Below are 11875 nucleotides of genomic sequence, written 5' to 3' on the forward strand. Positions count from 1 at the left end.
CCAAGGGAGAATCCTCCGGCAAGGGAGAACTTTCCGGTAAGGGAGAGGTCTCCAGCAAGGGAGAGTTCTCCGGCAAGGGACAGCACCAGCGGCCCCCCGACGGCGGAGACCACGACTGCAGAACCCGGTACAGGTAATCCTTTCGCTGCAAGACTTCCCTTGGGTTCTTCTTCTTTTGATCTTCTTCTTGTTGAATATTTACTTGACTCTTCTCCCTTTTCCGGCCGTCAGACCCATCCGCTGCGGAGCAGATGGAGACCGAGGTTGCCGCCGCCGACGCAGCCGGTGCTGACGATCCCGCCGGCGCAGAGGCCGCCAAGGCTGCCGCCGCAGCAACTGGCGAGGGGTCTGGCGATCGCACTGACGGCCCTGAGGCCGCAGGAGCGCAAGGCGCTACACCGACCGCCGATCCGTCCGCCGCTGCCGCAGCGCCAGGCTCCGAAGAGCCCCAGCCAGGCGTATACTTGAAGGCCGGCGATGACATCTTCATCAACCTCCCCTGGGCGTCAAGCTCCAGGGCGCCGGTCGAGGGAGAGATCTTCGACGGGGAAGTGCTTGCCTCCACGGGGCTGATGCTGGTTGACGCGCCGAGCAGCAGCAGCAACGAGCCTGAGGAAGAGCGGCTGCTGCGGAAGCTGTTGTCGCTCTACCGCGCGCGGCAAGCCAAGCTGGACTCCCGCGAGGCGCTTGTCGCGAAGGCGGGAGCAGACATCGAGAAGAGCGCAGAGGAGCTCCGGGGTCTCCACCAGGAAGCTCTCCGGTCCCTGGCGGAGGAGCGAGAGCAACTCATCGAAGCGCAGAAGGCCTTCCTCCTCGAGAAGGCTGAAGTCGAAGAGCAACAACGGCTTGCCGCTGTGAAGCTATCCGCGGAGGAGGGCGAGCTGGCGCAGCGGAAGGTCAATCTTGACGCCCACGAGGAGGAGCTTGCCGTGCGCGAGGAAAAACTCGGCGGAGCCCTCAATCAAGTAGAGGATGCTGTCGCCGCCGCCGAGGCCGCCAAGAAGGAGCTGGAGACGAAGGTGGCGCAGCTGGAGGCCGATCTCGCCGAGAAGGGCAAAGAGCTCAGCGCCGCCAAGGAATCCAACGCGAATCTTGAGTTGAAGCTGACCACTTTGACCAAGACGCTGGACGGCGCCAAGAAGCAGGAGGCGGCCTTGAGGGAGGAGATCAAGGCCGACAAGGCGCTGCTGAAGAGTGTTGCCGCCACCCAAAATGCCTTCAGGGAGAATGTGGAGCACTGGACGGAGAGTCTCGTGAGTGCTGCCGCAGATGTTGACAGGGAGTTGGCGCAGCTGGGGGTGGAGGATCTTGGGTATCCTTCCGACGAGAACCTCCAACCCAGCGCCAAGCTTGTCTTGTTCTTCAAAGGCGTGGTGACGGCCCTCCAGCGACTCCGGCAGAAGATCCCAAAGCAGCTGGCCGACGAGTCGCGCAAGATCTGCGCGGGAGCTCTCCAGAAAGTGTTGGTGAAGGTGGCCTTCTGCAATCCGGGCCTCAACCTCACCAACGTCCTCAAGACCCTGCCGCCGGATGCTGATCTGGAGGCGCTCAAGACCCTTGTCGCACCCATTGTGGACAAGGTGAGCGGGATCAAGAGGATCGAGGGCGATCGCGTAGATTAGGCCGCCCGTTTCTTCTTTTCTTGTCGCTCTTTGTCATGTTATGAAAACAATCTGTTAGAGCCGCGACAAGCTATCTTTGTAATATAACTCTATTCTGGGTAATGATTGCGATGTTATTCCCTTTACTTGATTCCTCCCTTTGTATGTCTTTTTACCCTACGCTTTTAGGGAACTTGCCGGTGCAGGCACCTGAGCCACGAGCGCTGAGTGCGGGACGTCAGCAGCCTGCTGGCGGTGCTGCTACCGACAAGAAACCTTGTCGCAACTAGTTGCAGCTCACTTAAGTTGTTGAGCGGACTCGAAACAAAGTAAGGGCGCAACTAGCTACGAGTTGGTTCCTCCGCGCACAGGTTTTCCATACAAAGTGCGGTCGTTCAAGGGAGATAACTTAAAAATTTAAAAAATCTGATTGCTCAAACTTTGGCAACTTAGCTTTTCTGTTGTTTGCTTCCCGGCAAGGCGAAACTTTCTTGAATGACGCCTGGTCCATACCATTATCTTCTCCTTTCCCCCCCGGCAAACTTGTGGGCGAGGGGAACCTTTCTTTCCTTGAGAAAAAAGAAAGAAGAGAAAATAAAGATATGGAGCCTTACGGCTCGTTATTGCTTACTGGGGAGTAGGTGCTGCACAAAGTGTCAGATCACATATGCAAAAAATAGAAAGCATGAAATTGACAAGATGTGTGGAGCACATGATCTTTACTTATGCACGGGGTCTGCGCCCGGCTTTGTACAAAGGATTACATGCAACAGCGGCAAGACTTGTACAAAAGGTGGTTGCCGGAACAGGTTCCGGCAACCGCGCCTTACGGGTAAAACTTACGAAGATGCTCAATATTCCAGGAGTTGCTCACCGGAATGGCATCTTCGGTCTCAAGGCGGACAGCGCCAGGCCTAGTGACTCATTTCACCCGGTAAGGGCCTTCCCACTTCGGCGTCAACTTGTTGGAATTCTTGGCGGACTGAACACGCCGAAGAACAAGGTCGCCTTCCTCGAGACTTCTGGCATTAACTTTGCGGCTATGGTAGCGGCGCAAAGCTTGCTGGTAGCGAGCAGCTCGCACAGCAGCCTGAAGACGGTCTTCCTCAAGGAGCAGCGCGTCATCTTGCTGCAGCTGCTCTTGCTCGAGCTCATCATAAGCGAGCACTCGAGGTGACCCGTATACGAGTTCCGTGGGGAGAATTGCCTCTGCTCCATATACTAGAGCGAAAGGTGTCTGGCCAGTGGCTCAATTTGGCGTCGTCCTGATCGACCAAAGAACCACCGGCAGCTCCTCGATCCAGTTTCTTCCGCACTTGTGCAGCCTGTCGAAAGTCCTGGTCTTGAGCCCGCGCAACACTTCAGCATTTGCCCTCTCCGCTTGACCGTTGCTTCTCCGGTGAGCAACAGAAGCGAAGCAGACCTTGGCGCCAAGGTCTTGGACATACTGCATGAAGGTGCGGCTCGTGAATTGTGTACCGTTATCGGTGATTATCCTATTAGGGATCCCGAAGCAGCAAACAATCGACCTGAAGAACTTGACTGCTGACTGTGCTGTCACCTTCCTCAATGGTTCCACTTCCGGCCACTTTGTGAACTTGTCGATTGCTACGTACAAGTACTCAAAGCCCCCGACTGCTCGGGGAAAGGGGCCGAGGATGTCGAGCCCCCAGACCGAAAATGGCCAGGATAAAGGGATTGTCTGGAGAGCTTGAGCTGGTTGGTGTATCTGCTTGGAATGGAACTGGCACGCTTCACACTTGGTTACTTGTGCAGTTGCATCCTGGAGGGCTGTCGGCCAAAAGAAACCTTGCCGGAATGCTTTGCCGGCAAGTGCTCTTGCGCCAATGTGGTGTCCACATATGCCTCCATGTATCTCTGCCAATAGCTTTTGTCCGTCTTCCCGGTGAATACACTTCAATTTCACACCGTTGAGTCTTCTTCTGTACAGTGTCTTGTCGACAAACTGGTACATACTTGACTGCCGGGCTACTCTTTCCGCTTCTTCTTGCTCCTCGGGAAGTTCTCCTGTCTGAAGGAAACGGACAATCTGCTGTGCCCATGCTGGAGCTTGTGGCTCGACAACAAGGACTAAAGGAAAATCTGCTACTGCGGGAACATCCGCTTCTACGGCGAGAACCTGCGGCTCTGCCGGAGCTTGACGTTCCCCGGCAAGCTTGCCGGGAGCTTCTGCTTCAACGGAACAAACCCTGGGGTTTGCCGGAGCAGACTGCTCCTCAGCGCTCTTGGCGTTGATCTTGGGGACTGCTGCGGGAACATCCGCTTCTACCGCGAGAACCTGCGGCTCTGCCGGAGCGTGACGTTCCCCGGAAAGCTTGCCGGAGCAAAACTTGTCGGGAGCTTCTGCTTCAACGGAACAAACCCTAGGGCTTGCCGGAGCAGATTGCTCCTCAGCGCTCTTGGCGTTGATCTTGGGGACCTTCTTGGCGGCGGCTTCGGGGAGCTCTGCCGGCAAATAGTCACCAGAAATCAACTTCCTCTTCTTGCTCTGTCCAGTTGATGGTGTTACAGACGGTTGAGTCAGCTTGAGCACAAAGATCCCTGGTTCCACAGGTAACTTAAGTGCGGCGCACTTTGATAGGCCATCGGCAATGGCGTTCTGAGCTCTTGGAACATGCTCCATCTGTAGGCCTTCAAAGTGCTCTTCTAGCTTTCTCACTTCGTCGACGTAGGCTTCCATCAACGGACTCTGATAGCTCTTGTTCACTTGGCGGACGACAAGCTGTGAGTCACCCCGGACAATGAGCCTCTTGATCCCAAGGTCTGCCGCGATCCTGAGACCGGCAAGCAAGCCTTCATACTCTGCAGTATTGTTTGTTGCTTGCTCCTTGGGAAAGTGCATCTGGACTACGTACTTGAGGTGTTCTCCGGTGGGTGCGACAAGCAGCACGCCAGCGCTGGCGCCTTGCAGCGAAAAGGCACCATCAAAGTACATCAGCCACTCTTTGCTTGCTTCCTTGACGGGGATGCTCGTTTCTGGAATTTCTTCATCTGGTGTTGGCGTCCATTCTGCTATGAATTCTGCCAATGCTCTGCTTTGGATAGTTGAAGTACTCTCAAACTTAAGGCCAAAGCTTGACAGTTCCAGTGCCCACTCAACAATCCTGCCTGTCGCTTCTGGATTCTGTAGTATCCTCTTCAGCGGAAAGCGAGTGACAACTGTGATCTCGTGTGCTTGGAAGTAATGGCGCAGCTTTCTCGAGGCCATGAGAAGGCCGAAAAGTAATTTCTGCACGCCAGAGTACCTTGACCTAGCCCCCTGCAGAAGGGAACTGACAAAGTAAACTGGGCGCTGCACCATTTTCTTCTGTATCTCCTCGCGCATCTGCGCAGATCCATCTTTGTCGGGACCAGAGCTTGCCGTGGAAGCCCCTTGCTTGTCGCTGGATGCACTTGCCGTGGTTGCTGGCTCGTCATCTGCCTCCCTCTCTACTACTAACGCAGCACTAACCACTTGATTGGTTGCCGCTATGTATAGCAGCAACTTCTCTTGTGGCTTAGGTGCGACAAGTATTGGAGGGGAGGACAGGTATCTCTTCAAGTCTTGCAGCGCAGCCTCCGCTTTCGGAGTCCATTTCATTGGACCTGCCTTTTTCAATAATTTGAAAAATGGCAGGGCGCGCTCAGCAGACCTAGAGATAAACCTGCTGAGAGCAGCCACGCAACCGGCAAGTCTTCGTACATCCTTGACGTGCTTTGGTGCTTCAATCTACTCAATGGCCTTGATCTTGTCGGGATTGGCTTCGATTCCCCGCTGAGACACGAAGAACCCGAGAAGCTTGCCGGAGGGGACTCCAAACACACACTTCTCGGGGTTGAGCTTGAGGTTGATCTTGCGCAGATTTGCAAAGGTCTCGTCTAAATCTTGAAGCAGAGTTGCCTTGTCCTTGCTCTTGACCACTATGTCATCCATGTAGGCTTTCACATTTCTGTGTATTTGTGGCTCAAGAGCGACATGGACTACTCTTGCAAATGTTGAACCTGCATTTTTTAATCCGAAAGGCATCCGTATGAAACAGTACGTGCCACATGGAGTAATGAATGCGGTCTTCTCCTCATCCTCTTCTGCCATGAAGATCTGATGGTATTCTGAGTATGCGTCAAGAAATGAAAGCAAATCACATTCGGCCATGGAGTCAACAATCTGGTCAATGCGCGGCAAAGGAAATGGGTCTTTGGGACAAGCTTTGTTAACATCGGTAAAGTCGATACAAAGTCTCCATTTCCCGTTCGCCTTGCGCACGACTACAGGATTGGCCAACCACGTAGGATGGAGCACTCCTCTGACAAGGCCTGCTGCTTCCAACTTCTTGATTTCTTCTGCGATGAATTCTTGGCGCTCCACTGCTTGCTTCCTGACCTTCTGCTTGACGGGCCGCGCATGAGGACAAACGGCAAGGTGGTGCTCAATTACTTTCCTAGGAACACCGGGGATGTCAGACGGTTGCCACGCAAACACGTCGACATTCGCCCGCAGGAAAGCAATGAGCGCGCTTTCCTATTTAGGGTCGAGAGTGGCACTGATGGTGAAGGTACCACCAGTGCCGTCCTCCTTGGCGGACACCTTCTTCGTCTCTGGCGGAGCTGCCATTGTCTTCTTACACTTGCCGGTGGAGCTCGATGGTGCGTCCTCGACGGCAGCGCAGCACTCCGAAGAGGTGCGCTTGCCGGAGTGGGCATCAAAACTCTTGCCGGACTTGGTCTTCTTCTTCCCCCCGGGAGCTTCAACAGCAAGTGACTTGCGATCTGTTGCGGCTGCCGCTTCCCGGTAGATCTTGTCGGCGCAGATAAGAGCATCCTTCTTGTCGCCAGGGACAGAGATGACGCTTATCGGGCCTGGCATCTTCAGCATGTTGTATGCGTAGTGAGAGGCTGCCATAAACTTGGCGAGTGCTGGACGGCCAAGTATCCCATTGTAAGGCAATGGAAAATCGGCGACTTCAAAAGTGACCCTCTCAGTCCTGAAGTTCAGCTCGCTGCCAAATGTTACTGGCAACGTGACCTTCCCCTTCGGCTTGCTCCTTCCCGGGTTGATTCCTTGGAATGTGCCGGTCTCTTCAAGCTCGCTGTCGGGGATCTGGAGTTTCTGGAGTACAGCGGAGGAGATCAGGTTCAAGCCGGCCCCGCCGTCAACTAGCATCTTAGTGACCTTGAGGTTGCGGATAGTTGGTGAAACCAACATCGGCAAGCACCCGACCGCAGTTGTGCGATCAGGGTGGTCCTCAATATCAAAGATGATAGGCGTGCTGGACCATTTCAGAAGCTTGCGTGATTCAACGGGTGGTTCTGCCGCATTGACTTCCCGCACCCACTGCTTGAGTTGGCGGTGTGAAGTATGCAGAGAAGCACCGCCGTCAATGCACAAGACCTCTGTGGCTTTCTGGAACTCCTGCTCACTGGTCTCAACATCATCCATGTCTTCGTCGTCGTCGTCATCTTCATCCTTGTCGCGGCCGCGAGGAGGTCTGTCTCCTTGCCGCTGTTTGGCCTTGCCGCGGCGTCCTCCCCGGCCGGCGCGCTTCTTGCCAGATTCTCTAGCGCCTCCTTGGGCCCTCTCCTTGTCGCGTCGCTCGTACTCAGCCTTTTGCTGCTGGACAAGCTGCTCGACCTTCTTGCAGCTCTGGAGGTCATGGCCCTTGGTGTGGTGGATCTTGCAGTACTGCTTGTCGGTGCCGTCCTGCTTGTCGGTGACAGCCACAGCCTAGCAGTTGGTGCATGCGGCAATCTCTTTGCCAGAGCTACCAGCCTTGGCTTTCTTGGCGCCACCTTCGTTGCCGGACTGCTCAACGACTAGCACATCTTTGCCTTTCTTCTTCCTGTTCCGCCGCCGGTTTTTCTTTGCCGGGGCAGCGTCCTCGCTGTCAGATCCTCCTGCTCCTGTATTCTCTCCAGGGAGTTTCCTTCCTTCCTCAGCATGTGCACACTTGTCGGCCAGGGCATACAGCTCACTGACGTCTCTGATCCTGCACATCGCCATCTCCTCCCGCATCCTGCGGTTACGCACGTTCTGATGGAATGCGCTGATGACCGCGGCGGGGTGGACATCTAGGATGTTGTACTGTACACGGCCGAACCTCTGAATGTACTTGCGCAGGGGCTCTCCTTCCTTCTGGGTGAGCAGATGAAGGTCACTCTCTTGGCCATGAGGTTTTTGGCCGCCCGTAAAGGCGCCGACAAACTGACGGCATAGGTCTGCCCAGGAGGATATGGAGTTGTCCGGCAAGTGCATGAGCCAGGACCTGACGTTGGGCTTGAGCACCAGCGGGAAGTAATTAGCAAGGATCTTGTCGTCCCGCCCCCCGGCAGCCTGCACCGAGATCCACTAGCTCGATCTTGGTCCAGCAAATGCATGGTACCGTGAGTACCATGATGCTGCCGGTCCCGCGCATCCTGAGATGGGCGCGGTGCATGCACGGACGCCGAGGTCTTGGAGTGCGCCCGGTCATTGTGGGAGCCGGCTACGCGGCCGACGGGCAGCGCAGCCTTGTCCTTGGACCTGGCAGCACCGTGAGCTCCCTCGCCGACGCCCGTTCTTCCGCCGGCACCTGCCCCATCAGCCGTTCATTCCGGCGATGGTGGGTTCGGCGCGGACGGAGCAACCGCCTCCGAAGCCTTCTTCTTCGGCGGCATGTTGATGAAGATGATGAAGATCTAGCTCGCGTGAATGCCGGATCTGGTTCACACAACTTCGACGCCCCCTACCTGGCGCACCAAAGATGCCGGGGTACTGATCCATGAGCACCTATGGGACCGGCGGACCGGGTCCCTTTCGGTTCGGCGGGGGCGAAGGTCGCACGAAGAGCAGATCGAGGCGAAACACACAAGCGGTTTACCCAGGTTCGGGCCGCACGGATGCGTAAAACCCTACTCCTGCTTTGTGATTTGTATTGGGTTCTTGCTCGGGAGCGTGGAGTGCTACAGTACACACCAGCAGCTAACGAGACCGAGCATGAGTGTTCTCTGAACTGCCCCCCCCCTACGTTGCGCATGGGCCTCCTTTTATATGCTCAAGGGGTCACCGACATGTGGCAACGGAGGCAAAGGGTAAAAATGGAAAGGTGCTGCGGTAGGTACAGCTACCTGCTACAGTATATCATACCTAACCCTGACGGCAGGGGACAAGGGCATTAAATGCCCGTCTGTGTCGCCTAAACAGTGCAAAAAGGGACCGTCAGGGACGCCACCGCTCGCCACGATGGCAATCTTGTCAGCGCCGCTTGCCACCGTGCGCCGCTGGCTGCACAGCCTCCCGCCACGTACGCCTGGAAGGGTCCCAGAGCGACACGTTGGTGGATGCGCTGGAGCGCGGGCACCGAGTGGTGGCTTGCCGCGGCAAGCGCCTTGCCGTGGTCGTTGTCTTGTCGCGTCCGGGAGCTTGTCGCTCACCGGGCCTTGCCGGGACGCGCGGCGCGTCGCGGCAAGTTCCTTGAGATGCCTTGGGTGGCCTTCCCGGCAAGCTCCTCTTGCCGGGGTCTTGAGATGCCTTTGTTGACCTTCCCGGCAAGCCCCTCTTGCCGGGGTCTTGTATCCTTGGCTTGGATACTCTGTTCTTGAATGGCTCCAAAGGAACCACGGAGGACCTTGGCGGTCACCCGGCAAGCCTTGCCGCGGGACGCTGCGACTGCCCGTGCACAAGTTCGGGATACTAGGGTACCCCTACTCTAGTACACCGACATCTCCCCTCCCCACCTCAGATCCCTCCCCTCGCCGCCACCCACCCCTTCACTGGCCGTCGTGGACATGGTCGCCACCACCGACCGCGAGCGCATCCGAGTCCCATCCATGTCCGCGCCGGCTCCGTCTCTGTCTCCTTTCGTGGGAGGTGACCCGCACCCGGCCCCGCGGCAGGGGAGGGGCGGCGGCGGCCTCGCGCTCCACCCAGATCCGGTGCTCGCGTGCTCCAGTGGCCACGCGCGACCGTCTCCCGTGGATAGGGTTTGGTCCACCGCGTCATCGGCGTGTCTCCGGCGACTAAGGTTGGTCCCCTCTCTTCCTCACCTCGTCTCCTATCCCTACCAGATCCTCTCTTCCTCACCTCGTCTCCTCTCGCTACCAGATCCATCCAGCACGTCGTCGTCGCTCGTTCTCCGGGCCGCCATGGCATGGACGGGAAGGCTGCCTCAACGCCGACGCCATGGAGAACCCCGACGGTCAGCCCCCTCTCCTCTCCTCTCCTTTTCGATTTCTTCTTCCATTGCATTCACTTCCATCCTCTTCCCTGACGCGATGCGTTTTCCGTCCATGAGCAGCAGCGTCAGGGGCGGTGAAGGCCAACAGCAGAAGCATCCATCTCCGGCGCCACCAGGGGCAGGTAAAATTCTGGTTGATTTGCATATATGGTCGTTGTTGACTCTGCTTGTCTCTATCTGAAAGTAGTGGTAGCCGTAGTGCGTATGCTGAGTGATTGCCAACGCTTTGTTGGCTGGTTGGATGTAAGAACTGAACGCGTTGCTTTTGCAAACTGATTATCTATCTAGAAAATGTTGCAGTTGTGGTACTACATGATCATACTAATGCTGTCTTTTTCAGTTCTTATGAAACTGAACGCATCTAAGTTTGGCCATTTGTACTGCATCTTTCTGAACCGAACACCGCCATGTTTGGGAAACTGATGATATGTGTATCTCTGTTGAACTCTGGTTATCTGCAAGTAGTAGTGCTCTTCCTGGATTAGAGTGGAAATTGCTGCATGGTGCTGCAACTTGCGCAAACTGATGATATGGGATTAAGAATAATGATGCATTTTTGTTGTTAGCGATTTCTTCTGTGAAACTTCATATATGTATTTACATTCATTGAAAGCATATAATCAATATCTGGTCTGATGATTTATGTACTGTTATCTCAAATAAAAAAGCATATAACAGCAGCAGTAGCACAAATTTAACTGAATTCAATTAAAATTTCCATGATGTGCCATATCTTCTACTAGCTTAGCTGAAGAAGAAGAAGAATAGAGGGCTTTGTTTAGAAGAAGGAAAATGGTGCAAGAATATATGCATGTTTTTGTAGAAATTCAGTGCGTGTTGCTTCAGCTTAACTTGTCATTGATTCTCTGTGCTTCCATAACACTCTTACTAGTTCGTTACCAAATGAACACCAACTAAAAAATTCAGAGTTGTCTGCAAATCTGCATGTTTGTGATGTCTTGTCTGCTCACGGGGCTGAACATTTGGTGAATGCCCTGCTGATGATGCTGATGAGCATGATTCAGATACTGTCAGTCACAACCTGCAAACTCTGTATGTATGAATCCCGTAGTTTGATTTGCTGGTTCTTAACTTTCTTCAACTTGTGAATTCTTAAATGCTAGTAATACCAATTGGGTTTTGCAATCACATACATGATGGATGGCTCATTCGAGTGCCTACCTGAACACACTTTTAATTTTTTAGGAGAATACCTGAACACACTTTTACTACTTCAAAAAAGGAAAAAAACTAAGACCACTGTACCATCATCATGCATCTACCTAAAATTCTTCATATCACTTCTTTGTTCTACGGAATGGATGCAAATAGGATGCTGCGGCATTAATTTACTGTTTGTTGTGAAGATAAGCACATAAAACCTTCCAAACGTGTAAAAACCTTCAAAGTTTCATCACTGTTTGCTTCTATATTATTTTGTTACAGATGTTATCTGCTTATCTTGTATGTTCCACCCTGATCATAATTTGCTGATCCAAATGATTTTTCCTGCAATAACCTAATCCACGTGAACATCAACAATGTCGTAGATGTTGGCTTGGTTATTCCAGACATTTATTTCAGTTGGAATTAGAAACATCTAGTACAGACTGTTCCTGGTGCAGCTGCAGGACTGCACCTTGTTGCATGTTGATTGATTCTTCTTTCGTTTTTGCGAATTTGATGCTTGCTAGTATTTTTTTGTGTTCCTGCTCGGTTGATGTACAGTTTGTGATAGAGTAGGAAGGATTGCGTAATTGTTAACTGCTTGCCTCATTCAGTTAGTATCATCTTGCACTGTGTCTCTTATTTTGCATTGAGATTGAAATCACACGAGGTAGCTTTTTGCACCATACTCAGGTATACAAATGGTCTTCGTGTGAGGTCTTGAACCATGCTCCCATATTTGTTTGGTGATTATTTTGGATACATGTTCTTTTTCTACAGAAATATGTTGTGGTTCCTTGCTGAATAAACAAGTAACCAGTATAGATAATCATTTTAAAGTACAACTCTTGGAATTACTGTTTTCCTTGCTGTAAAATTACCTATTTGTTGTTTACT

Source organism: Triticum urartu, chromosome 1 (genome assembly GCF_003073215.2).
Source record: "Triticum urartu cultivar G1812 chromosome 1, Tu2.1, whole genome shotgun sequence".
NCBI classification, from domain to species: domain Eukaryota; kingdom Viridiplantae; phylum Streptophyta; class Magnoliopsida; order Poales; family Poaceae; genus Triticum; species Triticum urartu.